At 39.5% G+C, this 15,132-nt stretch overlaps 1 non-coding gene across 1 annotated transcript; it reads right to left on the bottom strand.

Moving 5' to 3' along the window:
• Positions 1-715: 715 nt before the first annotated feature.
• Positions 716-867, bottom strand: LOC142179722 (U4 spliceosomal RNA). Its single transcript, XR_012708262.1, has one exon. It is a non-coding gene; the product is annotated as a U4 spliceosomal RNA (small nuclear RNA).
• Between the last annotated feature and the right edge of the window lie 14,265 nt (positions 868-15,132).

Genomic DNA, 15,132 nt, shown 5'->3' on the forward strand with positions numbered 1-15,132 from the left:
AACCAAGCTTTAACGAAATGCTGTTTTTCTATTTAGACGTCAACAATGCCTTCTCAGATTAGAAGGAACGTAGGTAAATTTGGTATCATATGGTTAGTCTAGTGCCTATTTCTATTTCACGCACCTTTACGTTTAAGGTGTCTAAAACTGAATTGCATTTTCTTTACGAGCCGTCTATCTGATCACAACAAAGGGAACCACTTTAAAATGAACAAAACTAGAAAGGTATCTGCGTCCCTGATTCTAGCAAAGAATATCAATGTTTACTGCAACAATAAGAACAGATAAGTGTACAAATAATGGAAAACAACGATCAGTCTGTGGTACAAGCTGGATTATGGAAGCATCTCAATAGAGCATAATGTAAGATATCTTAGCCCCTATCCCTCTTTGAATTGGTAGCTGCAAATCATAAATGAAGAGGCTGACCTATAAACGTATAAACACCTTATAGCTGATCAAGGAACGTGGAAAGCGAAGTTAACTTCACGTTGTGTGGTTTGTAAATATGGTTGGTTTGAGTTTTGTAAACCGTTTATTCGTCAAAATTTAAAAATTATATTTTAAGCCTAACAAACCATGGAAAATTCCATGTCATTCAGCAACATACACTTGTCCATTATAGTTGTGCGACTTGTTACTAAGACTTAGGTATTATATAAGATTTGAGAAAATTGTGATGGCTAAGATCAAAATATTGAACTAAGAATTGTAGGGCTTAAACCCCAAAGGGAGCCCTTCCAAAAATTCTCCACGGCCAAGGGTGAACCCAGGCCAAAGAGGGGGTTTGGAAATAGTTTTCAACCAGCAATAGACGCGCCTCGGTTAGAACCTCACTAGCTGCGTCATTGCCCCAAGCGCAAAGATAATTGTCCATTCTTTTGCAATCGAATTTTGTAGCCCTCCTTTCTGGACTCTTATCTCCACATGGTCGATGTGGGATAACAGCTAGTCTTGAAAATTAGTTGGATTTTTATACTCAAAAACCTAACTTACGAAAAACGTGAAACTGAATCTGACTGCTCATCAGTTTAAATTATTTCACTTGATTAACTTTACATTAGTTACTTAGTAGTAGTAGTTTCTTATCACATGAAAACTTTTAAGGAACTAAAGATATTCTTTTAATAAAGTTACTAATTTTTAATGCAAAGCAGGCACTATGTATAAAACTAGGAGGTGTTTTTTTTTTCCTTATGCTTTTGTAAAAATGAAGGATAGAATTTTAACTACATAAAAATTCTGAAATATTACTTTTTTTTTCCTGGTAATTGAAGTATATTTATTTACCAATGAACTAATATGCACAAGATCAAAATCTATGAATTGAGACCGGAAAACCCCAAATCTCAAGCCTCCTCTGTCTACTCATCTACATATTCTTGCTAGAAATTAGCCTAAGGATAGAAATTAAGTTCCTCTAGTTTTCTTGCTAGCTTAGGCCTCAAAAGTAATTTTACATACTACTGTAGACAATAAATTTGGTTCGAGAAAATAAAATCAAGACCGAAAATATTGCATCAATCGTAGTATTTGATTTCAAATAATTGAGTGTTACAATTTCCATGGATCCTTTGATTCTTCTTTCCAATTGTAAATAAATTCAAAGGTCTTTGAGCTTGATCTTGAATCTATGTTTGTTGCCACGAACGATGATCTTGTTCTTGAGCTTGAGCTTGATTGCTTGAAGCTTGAAACTTGTGGAGGAATTTGCGGTGTTTGATCCACGAGCTCTCTCTTGCTTCTTGTTATAACTTTTGGTGTCTTTTCTGAGTTATGAAGACCCCTATTTATAGTTGTGGAAGGAAGGAGTCAAGATAAGAACAAACTCTTTCCGACCAATCAAATTGAAGTGTGACATGACCGCATTTGATTGGCTAGAACATGTCACTTGCACACGTGGCGCGATTTCATTGGCCTTTTAGTGTGACTTGGCATGCTTTGTCATTTTGACACGTGGCATGATCCTATTGGCTCTTCCGTTTGACTTGGCGCGCCACGTCATTTGACACGTGACACCAAACTGGGCTTCTAGGAAGATGACATCTTGGGCTTAATGAAGTGGGCTCATCACTTTAGCCCAATTAAATGGGCTAGCCCAATGGATTAAGACTTATTTATTTAATCCATTTATATTTGACCTATATAATTAATTCATTTATATATTAGCCCATAATATTTATTTGGACCAATATATCTTGAATTTAAAATATAGTCCAAATAACTTTATGGATTAAATCCGATAAAATTTAAATGCTTACAAATACCCCACTTCAAGATTTATCGTGGTATTTACACAAATTAGACTTGAACTACGGATTTATTAAATTGCATTCTTCCTCCAGTTAGTCGAATTAAGAGTCTCGCCAATGCATATGGCAATTCATTGAATTATTGCTCCAAAACACACTTTAACTAATGAATAAACCAATCTTAGCCAATTGGCTCATTCGTCCATTAACGCCAAAGTCAATTTCTTCGCATTTAAATCCTTTCTCAAGTAGATAATGTATTGAGAATAACAATCCAAGTGTTTAGCCAGTTGCACAATTATTATATTTGTCCACTTTACCAAGAATTATGACACGCAGAATTATCCAAAAGAATTTCCTCTTGCCACTCCATTAAGCATTCAGAGAAGGAAAAGCTTCAGCCGTCGCACAGCCTTTATCCTCAAGCATCGTTAAATCCAACTAGGAGTCAAATTCCTTACCAATTTTAGTTTGGACACAAGGATTAAGTCATACTGCCTTTATACAACAAATCCCACATCGGACCATGACTTATTAACGCCTCATCTCCAAATCTATATAAACCCCCTGTACTCGCATTTGTTGAGTATTAATTTGTAGTTTCCGCAAGCCACTTGAGTCTAGTTTTGTGGGCTCGGAAGTATCAACGCGAAGGTAATTTCTTCTTCTTTTCTTGTGCTTTTCTTCCTTTGTTATTTTTTTTGTAGGTCAAGTGAGAAAGATATGCTCTTGTTCAACAGATGATCCACGCATGAAGAAAGTGGTCTTAGGGTGTGAGGGGATGGATACTCATCACTGCCCAAATATCGGAGAGATCACTCTCAATGTGCCCTGACTATCGGAGAGATTATTTTCAATGTGCCCCGACTATCGGAGAGATTATTCTCAATGTGCCCTGACTATCGGAGAGATTATTCTCAATGTGCCCCGACTATCGGAGAGATTATTCTCAATGTGCCCCGACTATCAAAGAGATTATTCTCAATGTGCCCCGACTATCGGAGAAATCTCTCAATGTGCCCCGACTATCGGAGAAATCTCTCAATGTGCCCCGACTATCGGAGAGATTACTCTCAATGTGCCCCGACTATCAGAGAGATTACTCTCAATGGCCCGACTATCGGAGAGATTACTCTCAATGTGGCTCGACTATCGGAGAGATTACTCTCAAAATGGCCCGACTATCGGAGAGATTACTCTCAATGTGGGCCGACTATCGAAGAGATTACTCTCAAAACGACCCAACTATCGGCGAGGCCAACTTAAGGTGCAAAGGGACTCATATGTCCACCTTAAGATTGGAAAGTTATAGCTCGTTTTAAGGAAAAACCCACGAAAAGGCCAACTTAAGGTGCAAAGGGACTTATATGTCCACCTTAAGATTGGAAAGTTATAAAGCTTCAACTTGAAGACGACATCGACTTGAACACTTGGAGAACTTTGAAGATTTGGCGGACTTTGCAGACTTCAACTCGAAGATTCGGAGGCCTTAAACAATTCAACTTTAAGATCGGCAAATTTGAAGATTGAAACTTGAAGACTAAAAGACTTGAAGACTTCAACTTGGGGGGCTTAAATATTTCAACTTTAAGACCGGTGAATTTGAAGACTGAAACTTGAAAACCAATGGACTTGAAGACTTCAACTTTGAGACTTGGAGGGCCTAAATATTTCAACTTGAAGATCGGCGAATTTGAAGACTTCAACTTGAAGACCGACGGAGTTGAAGATTTCAACTTGAATACCGATGGAATTGAAGACTTCAACTTGGAGACTTCGAGGGCTTAAATATTTCAGCTTATCTTTTCCTTTACATTGTCCAACTTTTACCTTAGTCGCATAATTTTCAGCTTTACGCGCTTGTAAAAAAAGATTCATATCTTGTTGTGGGAGATTCCAAATAATGAACTATTTGATAACTTCAATATCTAAAATATATCCAATACTTGGAATCAAAAACCTTCAGAATCGCGTCGGATAATATTATGAAACCAACTTTAGATTTCACCATGTTGAAAATTTCAGATTTGCGCAGTCTCACCAAAAAATTCATATCTCGGGGTAGAAATATCGAAATTGCAAACCGTTTAATTTCAAAAAACTAGATTTAAAGAACTAGAACATATCCAAAATTGTCAATCAAACAACTTCAGAATCGTCCCAGATAATATTTTGAAATCAACTTTATATTGCACCACGCTATCAATTCTAGATTTGCGCAGTCTCACCAAAATATACATATCTCGGTGTAGAAATATCGAAATTGCAAACCGTTTGATTTCAAGAAAACTAGACTTCAAGATCTAGAATGTACCCAAAATTTTCAATCAAAAAACTTCAGAATCATCCCAGATAATATTTTGAAATCAACTTTATATTGCACCATACTATCAATTCCAGATTTGCGCAGTCTCACCAAAAAATTCATATCTCGGTGTAGAAATATCGAAATTGCAAACCATTTGATTTTAAGAAAACTAGACTTCAAGATATAGAACATATCCAAAATTCTCAATCAAACAACTTTAGTATCGTCCCAGATAATATTTTGAAATCAACTTTATATTGCACCATGCTATCAATTCCAGATTTGCGCAGTCTCACCAAAAAATTCATATCTCGGTGTAGAAACGTCAAAATTATGAACCGTTATATTTTTCGGAAACCAAACTTCGAAATTCAAATCATATCCAGAATACAAAATTTAATACCTTAAGGATAGTTTCAGATAATATTCCAAATTCAACGTAAAATTCTGAAACGTAACGATTTCAGATTGTGCGACTTCACCAAAACTTTTGCATCTTGGTATGGAAGCCTCGAGATCGGAAGATGTCTTACTTGCCATCAATCAAATTTTAAGAGCCATATTCTCACGAATATCTTGGGTTCAAGTCTCACTGAATTTGAAACGTTGTGCCAAGCAATCTTTTCCTTATACTTGTGTTTCCTTTTGACGCCTCTCTTCTCTTCCCTTTTTTTAAGGCAAAGGGCGGAGACCAAAAAAACTTGAAGGTTTGACGAACCTGAAGACATAGAGAATCCATGGCCTTCAATGCAAATACTTGATATCCTCCTAAAATTGGCCCATTGAAGATATCAATTTACCATGTAGGGTTGCCCATTTTAAATCAAATGAGATCAAAGTTCAACAAGAGGATGGCATTTCAGCTTGATTTTGCATTCCTCCATACTTCACTCGGACAACAATTGGGGCAATATGTATCTTTTGAACTTATGCGACTGAACTTAGAATGAAACTCTAAGTTGCCTACGTACCTCGGTGAAGAGGATCAAGTCATACCGTGTTCAGAATGGGTAGATTTTTTTCCTTTTTTTTACGTCCTAACTTTTGCCTAGGCCGCCTCTTTCGAGATTTTTAACCTAGCGGACTTCTTTTTGTGTGGGCCGTACACAGTTTATACTCTTACTGGCCAGGAGTGTAGCAACATGCAGTTTAGGCTCATGCATCAAGGAGCGTGGTGACTTCAAGGATAATACTTTTTCAAAAACTTGCCATTGATAGGGCTGATTCTCATGCCATCTGCATCAACCAGCTTGTAAGCCCCACTTAAGTAAGCTTCTTGTATAACATATGGCCCATCCCATTTTGAAGTGAACTTCCCTACTGGTTTATGGGAAGTAATTATGGGTCTTCGTATGGCAAGGACTTGATCTCCTACTTGAAAGGATCTCGGACGAACTCTTTTATTGAAGGTGCGAGACAATCGAGCTTGATAACATTCAAGACTCTGTTGAACTCCCAACCTCTTCTCATCAAGAGCCTCCAACTCTGCTAATTGAAGTCAAGCATTTTTTTCATCAGTGATCCCTTCTTGAATAGCCAGTCGTAATGAAGGTATTTGACGCTCAAGTGGCAAGACGGCTTCGACTCTATAAACCAGTGAATAAGGAGTCGTTTGTGTTGGCATGCGGTGAGTCGTCCTATATGCCCATAGAGCTTCTTCCATACGGTCATTCCAATCTCGTTTGGATTTGGAGACGACTTTTTCTTAGCAAGTTGCATAGGGTTTTGTTGAATGCCTCAGCTAGACCATTGGTGACAATATTGTATATCGAAAAGTTACGTTGCTTGAAGCCAAAGAGATCACAAATTTTTTTCATCAACCAATTATCGAATGGCTTTCCATTATCCGTTATTATGTAGCGAGGAATGTCAAAGCGATAAATAATATTTACTCGGATGAAAATTGTAACATTTTCCTTTTTTACTTCCTTGAGAGAAACAGCTTCACCCCATTTTGAGAAGTAGTCTGTTGCAGCCAGGATGTATAGGTGCCCACCAGAGGACTTTGGCAGTGGTCCAACAACATCCAATCCCCAAGCGCCAAACGGCCAGGATGCCACAGTCGGGTGCAACACTTCAGGAGGTTGGTGAACAAAATTCGCATGGAATTGATAAGCCTTACATCTTCGAGCATAGTCCAAGCAATCTTTTACCATCGTTGGCCAATAATATCCTATCTTTTTTATATGGAAGTGGAGCTTTGGTTCAGACTGGTGTGACCCACATACCCAGAATGCACTTCTTGCAAATCTTGGAGTGCCTCATCTTCCCCTAAGCATCGCAAGAGTACTCCCTCGAATGATCTTCTGTATAGGGTATCTTTGTAGTAAAGGAAGCGAGGTGCACGACGACGGATTTCAGTTCTTCTCCGCGGATTTTTTGGAAGTATCCTATAGCACAAGTAGTCGATAATGGGTTGTCTCCATTCTTCTCTCTTGACTTCAGAAACAACAACAGGATGCTTGAGTTCATTTTCTTCACCTTCAACATCACTTGGCGGCGGTACTACCCATTTTTGGCAGACAGTAACTTGCGTTTGATCAAGCAGGGTTAAAGATGAAGCTAGGGTAGCTAAAGCATCTGCCTTCTTATTTTATTTCCTTGGTACATACTGAATAGTCACATCACGGAGTCACCTCATTAACCTTTTAGCGTAATCATGATATGGGCGTAGTTCAGGCTTCTTGACCTCGTAACTACCTAAAAGTTGATTGACCACTAACTGAGAGTTACCAAAGACTTGCAATTGCAACCACTTCATTTCGATAGCCATTTCAAGCCCAAGTATTAGTGCTTGATACTTAGCAATGTTGTTAGAGCAGAGTTGCGTCAACGTAAAAGAGTAGGGCAAAACTTCACCTTGAGAAGTGACAAATACTACACCAGCACCAGCTCCGTCGCGATGTGCAACACCATCAAAGTACATCTTCAATGGAGGCTGAACTTCGATGACTATGGCGTCCTCATTAGGTAGTTCGTCAGTTAGCTCCCAATCATCAGGTATAGGGTGATCTGCCAAGAAGTCCGCTAACGCTGTCCTTTTATAGCCTTCTGAGGGATGTACACGATTTCAAATTGTTGAAACTGAAGGTACCACCTTGCTAGTCGATCACTAAGGACAGGTTTTGACATCACGAACTTGATGGGATTTGCCTTAGAAATAAGACGAACAACATGAGCTTGAAAGTAGTGCTTCAACTTTTGAATTGAGAAGACTAGCGCCAAACACAACTTTTCAATTGGCGAATAATTCAGCTCGTTCGGTGTCATCATCCCGCTCAAGTAGTAAAGAGAGTTTTCTTTCCCTTCACTATTTTCTTGGGCCAATAGTTCTCCAACAGAACTTTCTTGTGCCGCAATATATAGTATCAATGTCTTTCCAGGTATATGGGCTGCTAAAACTGGAGGCTTCATCAAGTAGGATTTAATGCTCTCAAAGGCATTACTGCACGCTTGGTCCCATTTGAAAAGGACACATTTCTTCATAAGGCGACTGAATGGTTGACACCTCCCAGCTAGGTTCGAGATGAATCTCCTAAGGTACGCTAACTTTCCTTGCAGACTTTTCAATTCATGGATATCCCGAGGCTCAGGCATTTTCAAAATGGCATCCACTTTGGCTTGATCAATTTCGATCCCTCGATGTCGGACAATGAAACCAAGGAACTTTCCAGAAGTAACTCCAAAGACACATTTCAATGGATTCATCCTAAGTTGGTATCTCCGGAGCAATTCAAATATCATCCTCAAGTCCTTCAAGTGGTCACCCTTCTCTCTTGATTTTACCACCAAGTCATCAACATAGCATTCGACATTCTTGTGGAGAAGATCGTCAAAAATATTCTGCATAGCCTTTTGGTAAGTAGCACCAACATTCTTCAAGCCAAAAGGCATTACCTTGTAGCAATAAATACCCTTGGGGGTGCGGAACACAGTAAGCTCTTCATCTTTTGGTGTCATGCAAATTTAGTTATAGCCTGATGAACCGTCCATAAATGACATTGCCTCGTACCTAGTAGTAGTATCGATCATCAGTTCTGGAATGAGAAGCGGGAACTCATTATTTGGACATGCATTGTTAAGATCCCTAAAGTCAACGCACACTCGAATCTGGCCATTTTTATTCCTTACAGGGACAATACTTGAAATCCATGTTGGGTATTTAACTTCACAAATAAAGCCAGCTTCGATGAGTTTGTTAACTTCGGTTTCAATTAAGGGAACCAAGTCCGGACTAAAATGCCTTTGAGCTTGTTTAACAGGGCGAGCACCATTTTTTACTGCAAGGTGATGGACTGCTACTTTCGGGTCCAAGCCAGGCATCTCTTTGTAACTCCAAGCGAAGACATCCCTAAACTCCGTGAGTAACTTAATATAAGTGCTTTCTTCATCAACTTCTAGTAAAGCACTTAGGTAGGTAGGTCTTGGCTCTTCATCGGTGCCAAGGTTGACTTCTTTTAAGGCATCAACCGTCGTCTTCACTCCTTTTTCAAGTTCAGGTGGAGCATCTTTCGCATCTTCATCTTCTTGAGGGTCCCCATCGTCGAACGATATGTGATAACATAGTGAAACATGCTCCAATTTTGCATTATCCTCCATCGAAGACGGAACACCATTCTCGCCTTGTACAGTGATATGATACGAAAAACCTATACTTCTTCATCTTCGTCACGTTCCTTAGTGTAGACCATAGTATATGGCTTTATCTTTAGTACTTTTTCACATGAAACCACAAGTTTTGTTTGTCGCCTCATTCTAGAAGGAACCAAACTTTGGAAATCCTTAGAGATCTCCTGGATTTTGGTTGAAGCGGGTGTTCTTATGCTTTGAAAATTTCTCCGAAACTTATTCCCCTTCTTTAGTGGACCCAATCTTTCAAACATGGAGGTCTTCACAGGTGATCTTCCAAGTTGATCAAATATAGAAGGCTTGTTAGAAGCGGCTGATTCATCTTCTACAGTGATATAATTGTTGGTCGTCCTTCTTATTGAGATGTGCACTGGTGACAGTTGCTTGTATCCCAAACCTTCACGTGGTTGCCTCGTTGCAGCTTCCAATGGGAGCTTCCCTAACTTTGACGGCTCATTGGGATTATATCCAGCTTTTGCAAATAGCTTGTAAGCATTAGGGTCAAAACCTTCATCTGTTCGCTTTTTAGGGAGTGCCACATTTTGCAAACGATTTTGGGCTACAAACCCTGTAAGCGGCATTGAGGACAACTTTACTGCCTCAATTCATTTGACCGGAAGAGTTAACTCCTTTAGCATGTTAGCTTGGCTATTAGATGATTCACCTTCATCTTTCTTCCTTTTAGGGACATATTGGAGCGCCTGACTTACTTTCTTGCCATAAGACGTAATATTCCCTCTATAAGATTTATTCGCATTGGGTTATACCTCCTTACTAACAGCTTTGGCTTCACCAATAGTCACCTCTTCTCTTTTAGTTGAGTGCTTTTTATTCTTGCTTTTCATGCCATCATCAGCTTTTAGATCCTTCACAATGCGGTTCTTCAAGTAGAACTTTGCATCGACGAAATGTGACTCAGGCTCAGTGAATGGCTCATCATCAGCAACTACCGTCTTCTCGACTTCACCCTTGTAGTATTTTAAACATTGATGGTAGGTATATGGAACTACTTTATTCTCATGTATCCAAGGCCTCCCAAGCAAAACATTGTATGAAGTCTTCTCATCGATCACATGCAGCCATGCACTTGATTGCATATCTTCAATAGTGATTTCCAACCTAATCGTGCCTATGGCTCTTTGCCCTCTTGGTTGAATACTTGGATCATCACACGACTTTCTGAGAGTTCGTTCATGGGAATACCAAGTTCTTTCATAGTGTGGATTGTTAAAATGTTCACTGAGGACCCTCCATCAACCAAAATCCGATTTACCCTTTCATCGCGCATATAACCAACCGGGTACAATGGGCAGTTATGAGGAGTGTCACCTAGCAAAAGATCGTCATTTGTGAACGTGACCTTTTCCTCACAAGCATTAACTTCTTGAGGAGTGGACTCGATGGGATTTTTCAAAGATGGTGCCAACGGTAGGTCATCACTCTTTTCTTCTCCTTTGTCAGCATGGCAATAAGAGGCATCAATGCCCTCATGGGAAATCTTCGTGTGGAACCAACTTGGTAAAAACTCCTCCAAGGTCATTGGATTTCGTGGCTTTTAAGAATGATGCATCTCCACTTTTGCATTAAGTCACTGAAATTTGTTTCGGCTCCTTAGGCCTAAACATACGAAAATCATTATCTTTTAATGGGATTACTATACCGACACCGACATAATAAGCAACTACTAGGTGATCAACCAAGAAACAAGTATTTGACCCTACTTATCTTGGCAACTTTCCGTAGTGTCGTACGAGTCAACTTAATCTCATTACTTTAAGTAATATTCATTTTCCCTCTCAATGGAGGACTTTATCCCACAAACTTTGGCTTAGCATTGAACTACATCCCTACACCATCACGTGTAGTTCCATGGTATTAAACTGTGTCCTTCCCAGTCGGATAAAGGATATGTTTTAGATATTCTTAACTTGTATCCTAATATAGTTGTATCTCTCAATCCTTGTCAAATTGTATAGCCTTCTTGTATATATTTGCATCCAAAGAAGCTATATGAATGCAGAGAGAAATAATAATAAACCAATTCTTCAACTTCTCTGTTTCTAGTGCTTTTACATAGTATTAGAGCCATGACGATCTCTTCTTCCTCCTCGAGAACGTCTTCCGCCACTACGCATTCCACCTCTCTTTTCTCTTCTCCGACTTCACTTAACCATGGTCACCACTTTATATCCATAAAATTAACTGCCACAAATTATATTTTTTGGCGCACACAATCATTGCCATTTCTCCGTGGCCAGAATCTTCATGAATTTATCGATGGTAGTCACCCTCGCTCACCATCCCATGCCTCAGTTTCCAACGCCACAAGTGATGGATCCCAAACAACAACTATTAATCCTAATTATGCAGTATGGATCTAGCAAGATCAAATTAACCTTGAGTCTACTCATATCCTCCCTATCGGAAGAGACACTTCCCATTGCCATTGGAATAAGCACTTCGAAAGCAGTTTGGGACGCGCTTGAGGCTGCGTTGTCTTCTCCATCCAACACTCGGATTTTGAGCCTTCATATGCAACTTCAAAACCTGAAGCAAGATGATCTAACTGTCACACAATATCTACATAAGGCAAAAATAATTTTGGATGAGTTGACCGCTGCTGGACGCCCTTTATGTCTCCCAGACTAGAACATCTTCATATTCAAAGGATTACATTCAGAATTTAAAGATATTATCACCACCTTATCAACACGACCTCAACCAGTTACATTTTTCAAATTGCATAGTCTTCTTCTAAATCATGAGTTCATCAATGGCTCGTTACTTTCCAACCTCTTAGTTTCTACTCCATAGAAACCAGATTCAGTCCAACATCTTTCAGCAAACTTGGCCCACAAGAATGCACAACCTGATCGTTCATACAACAAAAATACTAATAGAGGTCGTGGAAGGTCCAATCGAGGTCATGGTGGCAGAGGTGGTCAATTTAATTCCAGAAATTATTCCACATATAGTCAACATTGGTAGTCCACCGACCAACGATAAAAGTGCCAAATTTGCAATGGCCATAACCACAGTGCCCCAAATTGCTTTCAACGTTACAGCCAAGTGACTAATCCAACAACTTATCTATCGCATTCGACTCCAAACGCACCTTTCACCATTGGTTCCCTGACACCAGGGTGACGCACCACATCATTCCTGATCTCACCACATTTCACCAGATTGAGGATTATAAAGGACTAGATCAAGTTCATGATAGTAATGGTAATGGTGTCCTATTCATCACACTGGTAATGCCATTCTTACCTTCCCTTTTCGACTCTTTCGTCTAAATAATATTCTTCATGCTCCCCCTATCACAAAACATTTACTCTCTATCCAATGTTTTGCTCGTGATAATATTGTTTTCTTTGAATTTCATCCCTACCATTTTGTTGTGAAGGATCGGGCTTCCAAGACATCACTTCTTTCATGCAAGAGTGATGGGGGACTCTATACTCTCTGGTCATCTTCTACTTCCAAGTCTACTTCACCCTCAGCTCTTTACTCTATCAAGGCATCTCCATCTTGCTGGAACCTTCGACTAGGACATCCTCATGAACAAATTCTTAATCAAGTTATTAGGACATATAAATTGCCTTGTACTAGTTCTAGTTTTAATTCTATTTGTAGTGATTGTCAACTCAGCAAGTCGCATAAATTGTTTTTACCTTTGAGCATCAATAAAAGTTCTTCCATTTTACAATTGTTATATGTCGATGTCAGGGTCTGACACCCACTCTTCATCTCAAGGACACAAATATATTATAGTATTTGTTGATGATTACATGAGCTATTCTTGGGGGTATCCTCTTTCTCGCAAATTTGATGTGTTGCTAATATTTAATCAATTTCGTACCCTTGTTGAAAGACAATTTAATACCAAAATTAAAGCAATCCAATCCGATTATGGCGAGAAATTTTGATCTTTATCACCTGTGCTTGGTCAACTTGGCATTTCTCATCGAGTCTCTTGCCCTCATTCTCATGAGAAACAAGTAAAAGTTGAAAGAAAACATCTCCATGTAGTTGAAACCGGACTTAGCCTTCTTGGCCATTGTTCAATTCCCTTTTGCTACTAGCAATACACACTTGAGTCCGCTGTTTTTCTCATTAATCGCCTTCCCTCAGTCACAACTCGTGGTCTCTCTATGTATAAACTGGTCCATCATTCCAAACCTAGCTATTATTTTCTTAAGGTCTTCGGTTGCTTATGTTTTCCCTACCTTCGACCTTATAATAAACACAAATTTGATTTTCGAAGCAAACCTTGTGTGTTTCTTGGCTACAACCCAACTCACCTCAGGTATCACTGCTTAGATCAATCCACTGGATGAGTCTATGTTTCCCGACATGTTTGCTTTGATGAACACACCTTTCCATTCACCAAGACATAATCTTTGGCCATGCACCCAATCAGTCCCCGTCTACCGTGCCTTGGGCTTCCCTTTCAATTTCCGTGTCTCCATCAAGAGTTATTCACCAATACTCTCCCATTGTAGTTCTTCCTCCGATGTTGCCTAATCCTTCTCAATCACCTCCACCTTCACTAGTTCATCCTACAATTAATTCAGGAGACTCTTCTTCCCCTCCTTAAATCTCGATCACACTCCCAGTCCATCCCCCATATCTAGTCTCACATCTTCTTCACATTCTCCCACTCTACAACCAACTTCCCTCCAAGGTGTTCCCAACACCTTATCCCCTCACTTACCTCTTGTTGTCGACTTAAGTAGCTATGATATGTTCCCAGATTATTCCCCAACTTTCCTCCTCCAACCTATATCCATAGGCACAAAGCCCCTCCTCAGTGCTCACATCATATGGTACATAGGCACATGCCCCCGTCCTCTAATTTGGCCACTACCTTAAACTCATTACCCCCTCCTGCATATGAGCCATCCAGTTTCACTAAAGCTTCCAAACATAACAAATGGCGGGCTGCTATGGCATCTGAAATGGATGCATTACTATGGAATGACACTTGGTCATTGGTTCCTTATGATCTCTCAATGAATATTCTTGGGTGCAAATGCGTATTTCGCATCAAAAGAAATTCTTCTGGTGCAATAGAGTTCTATAAGGCTCGCTTAGTTGCGAAGGGATTTCACCAACTTGAGGGCCATGACTACTACAAAACGTTCAGCTCCGTTGTTAAGTCGTCTACCATTCACATTGTTCTTACTTTTGCAACATCTTACAGTTGGGTTTTGCGTCAATTAGATGTGCAAAATGCCTTTCTCCATGGTGAGCTACAAGATCAAGTCTTTATGTCACAACCTCCCGGCTTCATACATCCTAAATATCCGAATCTTGTCTATAAACTTAAGAAATCCCTCTACGGTCTCAAACAGGTGCCTCAGGCATGGTACATGCTCCTTCTTAAGTTCCTTCTCACTGTTGGGTTCACTACTTCAAAATCAGATACATCCTTATTTGTTTATCGAGCTCATGGTGTAGTGGTTTATATCTTAGTCTATGTAGATGATATTATCGTCATTGGAAACAACTTATCCTTCCTAGAAAGCATGATCTCGAAACTTGGTGCAAAATTTTGAATTCATGACCTTGGTCCCTTGAATTTTTTCCTTGAAATTCAAGTCTCTCATGGATCTGCCGGTATCACCCTCTCTCAGGAGCAGTACATTACTTCTCTTCTCAAAAATGCTAATATGCACCTCTGTAAACCACTTTCTACACCTATGGCAGTGAATTCAAAGCTCCACATTGGTGACATTCCCCTATTCCATGATGCCACTTTGTATCAAAATATTGTCGGAGCCTTTCAATTTGTCACACTCACTCATCCTGACATCGCTTTTGTCGTCAACAAAGCTTGCCAATTTATGCTCCCACAGTCAATCAATGGGTTACAGTTAAACACATCCTCCGCTATTTAAAGAACACTATTCTATTTTCACATTCAGCGCTCCTCCACAT

This window comes from Nicotiana tabacum, chromosome 3 (genome assembly GCF_000715075.1).
Source record: "Nicotiana tabacum cultivar K326 chromosome 3, ASM71507v2, whole genome shotgun sequence".
NCBI lineage: Eukaryota > Viridiplantae > Streptophyta > Magnoliopsida > Solanales > Solanaceae > Nicotiana > Nicotiana tabacum.